The sequence below is a fragment of the Triticum aestivum genome, chromosome 2B (assembly GCF_018294505.1).
Source record: "Triticum aestivum cultivar Chinese Spring chromosome 2B, IWGSC CS RefSeq v2.1, whole genome shotgun sequence".
Classification (NCBI taxonomy): Eukaryota; Viridiplantae; Streptophyta; class Magnoliopsida; order Poales; family Poaceae; genus Triticum; species Triticum aestivum.
This window is the reverse complement of record NC_057798.1, coordinates 724,994,849-725,002,802: the sequence shown is the minus strand read 5'-3', so window position 1 is coordinate 725,002,802 and position 7,954 is coordinate 724,994,849.

Genomic DNA, 7,954 nt, shown 5'->3' with positions numbered 1-7,954 from the left:
CCGAGCTTGTGGGCCCACCGTGGCACCTCTAACCCTAATCTTAGCTCTATTAATACCCAAATATTCCCCGTACACCAGAGGGCACACTAAAAATACTTTTCCGCCGCTGCAAGTTTCTGTCCTCGTGAGATCCCATCTAGAGACCCGTTCCGGTACTCCATCGGAGGGGGATTCGATCACGGAGGGCCTCTACATCAACCTTGCTGCCCTTCTGATGATGTGTGAGTAGTTTACCACAGACCTACGGGTCCATAGCTAGTAGCTAGGTGGATTCTTCTCTCTCTTTGATCTTCAATACAATGTTCTCCTCGATGTTCTTGGAGATCTATTTGATGTAATCTTCTTTTGCAGTCCTTGTTGAGATTCGATGAATTGTGGATTTGTGATCATATTATCTATGAATATTATTTGAGTCTTCTGTGAACTCTTTTATGCATGATTAAGATAGCTTTGTATTTCTGTCTGATCTATTGATTTGGTTTAGCCAACTAGATTGATTTTTCTTGCAATGGGAGAGGTGCTTTGTAATGGGTTCAATCCTGCAGTGTCCTCGCCTAGTGACAAAAAGGGTAGCGAGGCACATATTCGTATTATTGCCATTAAGGATAAAAAGGTGGGGTTTATTCATATTGATTGGATCTATCCCTCTACATCATGTCATCTTGCTTAAGGCGTTACTCCGTTCTTGTTAACTTAATACACTAGATGCATGTTGGATAGCGATCGATGTGTGGAGTAATAGCAGTAGATGCAGGCAAGAGTCGGTCTACTTGTCATGGACGCAGTGTCTATATTCATGATCATTGCCTTAGATATCGTCATAACTTTGCACTTTTCTATCAGTTGCTTAACAATAATTTGTATACCCATCGTATGCGTTCTTTCAAGAGAGAAGTCTATAGTGAAAACTACCCCACGGTCTATCTTCTATAATATTATTTTGAGATCTATGAAATGAAGACTTTGCTGCAATTTATTTACCTTTACTTTATTTTATACTTTTATTTATCTTGTATACCTATCTTTATAAGGTCTTATCCTTGCAAGTAACCGTGAAGGGGTTGACAACCCCTTTATCGCGTTGGGTACAAGTATTTGTTTGTTTGTGTAGGTGCTATCATTGGAGACTTGTGTGTTCCTCCTACTGGATTGATACCTTGGGTCTTAAACTAAGGGAAATACTTATCTCGACTTTGCTGCATCACACTTTCGTCTTCAGGGGAAAACCAACGCAAGCTCAAGAAGTAGCAGTTACAACTAAATTGCGCCCAAGGAAGTGAATGTCATGACATGAATGTGGCTCTGTGGCCTGTATGGGTTAGCCCATACGACAACAACATGAGATGTCAGTACTATCAATTTTTGTTTTTCAAATAGTAAGACCATGCCTGGTGCTGCCAAACATATTTTTTGAGTCTTTCTTGCAGTCTATTCATGTTGGAGAAAAATCAAAATTGAACCGAAGACCAATTGTCAACAACTTACGACCAGGCACATACACCTTCCCTATGTAACTTTCGAATCAACATCTATAGAACAATACTGACATCTCCCTCCTGCTATGTAGTCTGGCACTCAAAGGTATACCGCTAGTTGTTGCCTGGTTAATTCCCTGCAAAAGGTGAAATAAGGGCAAAACATCAAAGCAAGAAACAATGGTTTGAAGTGGTCACAGTTAATGGACTTGGTTGTATAGTTAATGGACTTGGGTATGGTGTGCTTTTAGTCCTGTAGAAGATTAACTTACATTTTGTAGTCAAGTCTGTTAAAGCGCTCCCAAGTTGCAAGTCATCTTTTTGTTCACATGGTGGTGATACTCAATGTAAGGGCATATTTTTCCCTCAGGTGTTTTGGTGATTGATGACAATGCTTTTGCGGACTAATCATGTGCCTTGAGTTTCTCAGGTTATTCATATCTAGGCATGCGACAATTCGGTGCCCCTCGGAGACTATTGAAGTCGGCATCGTTCTACGTTTCTCTTTGGTGGATTTGAGTCGTAGGAGAGCCGTACTATTAAGAGGGGGTCCGCGTCGGAAAGGTTTGGGTGGAATCAACACGTACACTTGTTCCTCCTTTCCCTGCATTTTGGAGCTTCCCTCTGTTATCTTGGTTGTACGGAAATCTGACGACTACTGCTGTGCGTGCGGTAGTACCGCAAGCACACGCGGTAGTACCGCTGGGTGTCACGGTAGTACCGCTCATCTGGAGCGGTAGTACCGCGGCTCCCTGGCCTTGTGCCGCTCCGGTGCGGTAGTAGGGGCGGATGTAATTTTTTACATCCGCGCCCTCCACGGTAGTACCGCTCGTCCAGAGCGGTAGTACCGCGGAGGCCCATGGTAGTACCGCTCCCTAGGAGTCGTAGTACCATGGCCCTCCTACCTAGTACCGCAGTGTCGCGGTAGTAGGCGCGGATGTAATTTTTTACATCCGCGTCCGCATGGTAGTACCGCGCCTCGCAGGCGGTAGTACCGCGTCGGATTTTTGTACCTCCTCCGGTTCAGCGGAAGTAGGCACGGATGTAATTTATTTCTTCCGCGCCCTTCCCAGGCCGTGACTTTCCTGCCTTGTGGTAGTACCGTAGGTGGGTGCGGTAGTACCGCGCAAGCGGTAGTACTGCCCCCTTATCAGGGTAGTTCCGGCCTGTGTTGCTGTCGCGGTAGTACTGTGGTCAGCCACGGTAGTACCGCACAGCCGCGCGGTAGTACCACGCCCCTGGAGCGGTAGTACCATGTGTCGCGGGCTCAACATGTGGATAACGGTTGGAATTTGTCCACGACTATATAAGGGACGTCTTCTACCTCTAGTTGACCACCTCTTCCATCTCTAAGCTCCATTGTTGCTCCAAGCTCCATTTCCACTCGATCTCTCTCCCTAGCCAATCAAACTTGTTGATTTGCTCGGGATTGGGTGACAAGTGCCCGATCTACACTTCCACCACAGGATATTTGATTCCCCCCACTTATCCCTAGCGGATCTTTTTACTCTTGGGTGTTGAGCACCCTAGATGGTTGAGGTCACCTCGAAGCCATACTCCATTGTGGTGAAGCTTCGCGGGATTATTGGGAGCCTCCAATTGTTGTGGAGATAGCCCCAATCTTGTTTGTAAAGGTCCGGTTGCCGCCTTCAAGGGCTCCAATAGTGGAATCACGGCATCTCGCATTGTGTGAGGGCGTGAGGAGATTACGGTGGCCCTAGTGGCTTCTTGGGGAGCATTGTGCCTCCACACCGCTCTAACGAAGACGTACTTCCCCTTAAAAAGAAGGAACTTCGGTAACACATCCTCGTCTCCACCGGCTCCACTCTTGGTTTTCTTATCCCTTTACTTTTGCAAGCTTACTTGTGCTATATCCATTGCTTGCTTGTGTGCTCATTGTCTTTGCATCATATAGGTTGTCCACGTAGTTGCACATCTAGACAACTTATTTCATTGCAAGGTTTAAATTGTTAAAGAAAAGTCTAAAAATTGTTAGTTGCCTATTCACCCCCCCTCTAGTCAACCATATCGATCCTTTCAATTGGTATCAGAGCCTCGTTTCTTTATTAAGGACTTTGCCGTCCGAAGAGTATGGTTGACGTCAACGACGGTGCGGAGGAGCACTCCGGTGTGAATCCCGTCTCGTCTTCGGCCGAAGGGGGAACCTCGGTCTCTCGTGATGAATTCAATGTGGCTTTAGACACATTGAAAACCTCCATGACGGCCGAGGTTAAAAGCATGTTTACTGAATTCCTAGAGGGACTCAAACTATCTACCTCGCCGATGAAAGTGGGTGATCCCACTAACAAGGTGATGGATGCTAACCCCAACAAGGGGGAAGCTAATAGTGAAAAGAGTCCGTCTACTAGTGGTAGAAATTGCAGCGGCATCTATGCCCATGTGGAACCCCCGGTGTATAAAGGACCGATCCCCTCTACGCATTTGAATCATGCCGGTCCTCCTCCTAAATATGTGAAAAATGAAGATTATGATTCTTGGGTTTATCGCTTCAAGCGTCATTTAAAACATGTGAATACTAACCTTTGGAGAATTATTGAAGAAGATTTCTATCCTCATGATCCAAGCAACTTCACCCCTCGAGAAGAAGTGGACAACCAATTCAATGAGAGTGCTCTCTTCATCATCCAAGATGCTATCCTTCCCGAAGATCTCCCTCATCTTCGACCTCATGTCATGGCTAAAGAAGCATGGAAGTGTGTCGAGCGTATGTATCGAGGAAGTGCTAGCATTTAACGCTCCAACTATGAAGTGGTGCAAGATGAAGCCGATGAGTTTGCAATGAAAGAAGATGAAGAACCTCGTGAGCTCTTTCGAAGAGTGACCAAACTTGCGGTCGCACTCCGAGATCATGGGAGCAAGGACACGGATGACAACTGGATCAAGCGCAAGTTCCTCAAGGCCATGATGCCCTACAATAAGACCATTTCCTCTGTCATCCGCCAAAGACCGGACTTCCACTCCATGATCTCTGGTGAAGTGTTGGATGAGTTTGTTGCAATGAACATCTTGGATAAGACCGCCGACAATGCGGTGCTCCGTTCCCAAAGGGCAAAGAAGCCCAATCTTGCCTTGAAGGCCAAGGTTAGTGTGGAAGAAGAAGAAGAAGAGGAAGATGAGGAGAGCAACCCCGAGGACACGAAGTATGATTATCATGAGCACATGGCTCTTGCCTCCAGACAGTTTTGGAGTAAGAAGACTACAAGACCCAACTTCAACAAGAACAACTCAAGTGGCCTCAAGGGGAAGCAACGAGTTAGAACTTGTTTCAACTGTGGCAATGTCAGCCATTTCGTTGCGGATTGTCCATACAAGAAGCGGGAAGACAATGGTGGCAAGTTCATTCGAAAAGACAAAGCCAAGTCCTTCCCCAACAAGAACAACTTCACCAAGAAGACTCCTCCTCGCGGGTTGGTGGTTCAAGAAGAATACCATGAGGATGACGATGATGATGAAGATGGTGAAACAATGGCCATGGCATCTGTTGCCATTGTCTCAACTCCTCGGGTGTCTCTCTTCGATGCACCTAACGAGAACATCACCACCAAGTGCCTCATGGCTAAGGCCACCAACAAGGTAACCCCCAACATCAAAACCACCATTATTCCTAACCCTCCTTCAACGGATGACTATGATAATGGTAAGGGGTCTAATGAGGAGTTCAATGAATTTGAGTCCTTCATGAGTAAGCTCAAGGGCAAATCCAAGAAGCATTTCGTTGCTCTCTTGGAACAACTTGGTGAAGCCAATGACATGATCGAGGCTCATGAAGAAACCATCACTAAGATGGAAAGTCATAGTCGTGACTATGCCGATGAGATATCGGATCTCTCTAATGCTCTTGAGGAAGAGCGTGGGCATCGTTTGGATCTTGAGGAGTCACACAACGATGGTCATGCTAAACTAAAGAAAGATCTTGATCATGCTCTTGTTGTGTCTCGTGTTCTAGCTTCCGAGAAGGCTAAACTTGGGGTTGATCATGTTAGACTCACGGAGGAGTTTGATGTACTTGACAAGGCCCACAAGGTCTTGAAAGGTGCTCATGCCACCCTCAAGGAGTCTCATGCTCAACTCCAAGTTAAGCTAACCAAGGAAAAGGCCACATTTCCTCACATGGTCTTAATTGATAATGCAAATGATACTAACCCATGTTGTGAGCATGTGCATCTTGTGGAGGAAAATGCCAAGTTGAAGGAACAACTCGAGAAAGGTCTTGTGTCATGCATACAAGGCGAGAAGAACCTAAATGACCTTTTGAGCAATCAAAAGGAAGTTGTGGGCAAGGAGGGAGTTGGGTTCACACCCAAGTCCAAGAACAAGAAGAAGAACAAGGAGAAGAAGAGCAAGACCAATCGACCTCCTCCGCTCACGCAAACCTTTGTGAAGGAGGGAGAAGGTGCTCCTAAGGAGAAGAAGAACAATGGGAAGAGTGGTGAAGCCAAAGAGCGCAACGCCATCTCTCCCAACAAAGCCGGCGACTTTAACCCCTCTTATGTGTTGTGTCGTGCTAGTGATGGACATGTTTATGCTAAATTTGTCGGTTCTCCTTATGAGTACATTGAATGGTCTATTTGGGTTCCTAAGACCCTTGTTACTAACATCAAAGGACCCATTACTCAATGGGTACCTAAAACCAAGCATTGATCCCTTGTAGGTGTTTGCTTTCGGTGGGAGATCATGGTTGCTCGATAGTGGAGCAACAAATCATATGACCGGGAGCAAGGACTTGGTGGTGGACATGCACAATATCCCATCTATGCCCACCAATGTCGAATGGGGTGATGCCTCACATTCTAAGGTATTGGGTCTTGGCAAGGTTGTCATTTCTCATGATCTAACGATCGAGAAAGTCATGCTTGTTGAGTCCCTTGCGTTCAATTTACTTTCCGTTCGTCAACTCGCACTCATGGGTTTTGCCACCTTCTTTGATATTGATACCGTGGCCCTCTTGTGGAGCAAGACTCTTAAAGTAGCCTTTGTTGGGCATGTCGAGAACGACCTCTATGTGGTTAACTTCTCAGAACAACCCACTAAGACCGCGACATACCTAATGGCTAAAGTTGATGTGGGATGGCTTTGGCATCGCCGTTTAGCCCATGTCAATATGAGATCTTTGCAAAGTCTTCTCAAGGGGGACCATGTTCATGGACTAACGAATGTTAGTTTTGCCAAAGATCGTGTTTGCAGTGCTTGTATCGAAGGAAAGCTTCATGAGACGGCTCACCCTCCCACGACTATCATCTACTCGAAGAGACCCTTGGAGCTCCTTCACATGGACCTCTTTGGGCCCCCATCCTTTGATAGTCTTGGGGGTAGAAAGTATTGCTTGGTGATAGTGGATGATTATTCAAGATACACTTGGGTATACTTCTTCAAGAGGAAGAGTGAGACCCAACAAACCGTCATCGACTTTGCAAATGAAGCTCAACGTCAACACGATGCAAAGATCTTGACAATAAGAAGTGACAACGGCACCGAGTTCAAGAACTACACCTTGGATGAGTTTCTTAGTGATGAAGGGATCAAGCATCAATATTCTGCACCATATACCCCTCAACAAAATGGTGTTGCGGAGAGAAAGAACCGGACGTTGATGGATGCGGCAAGGACCATGATGGCGGAGTTCAAGTCTCCATACAACTTCTGGGCCGAAGCCATCAACACAGCTTGTCATGCATCCAATCGGCTCTATCTCCGCAAAGTCTTGAACAAGATTCCGTATGAGATACTCACCGGGAACAAGCCCAATCTCAAGTACTTCCGGGTGTTCGGGTGTAAGTGTTTCATTCTCAAGAAAGGTGTTATTTTGTCTAAATTTGAAGCTAGAGCTCATGAGGGCATATTTGTTGGTTATGCTACAAACTCTCATGCTTACCGTGTTCTCAACAAGTCCAACGGACTCATTGAGGAGACGTGTAACGTAGAGTTTGATGAAAATAACGGCTCCCAAGTGGAGCAAAGTGGTACTTGTGATGTAGGTGATGAAATTCCTCCCCAAGCCATAAGAAGAATGGGTATTGGTCATATCCTACCCATTGAGGAACCCCTCGTGGCCGAAGGAGAAGGACAATGCTCCACTCAAGTGGAGCCATCACCTCCCCAAGACCCACACGCTTCCGAAGAACAAAGTGAAGGCCCTCACCTTCATGAACAAGACCAAGGGCAAGATCAACCTCAAGATGGAGGTGAACCTCCAAATGATGCCCAAGGTCAAGTTCTCCCCCTCGAGCAAGTTCAAGATCATGAGCAATCTCAAGACGGCGCTCAAGATGATCAAGTTAACCTTCCTCCTTCCACACCCGAGGAAGAATTAGAGCATCGTGCCGTGAAGATTGCTTCCAAACTCACCACCCAAGGCCATCTCATGGAAAACGTGGTTGGAAGTCTAAGAAAGGGGGTAAGCACTCGTAGACAATTAGCTAACTATTGTGAACATCATGCGTTTGTCTCTTGTGTTGAAC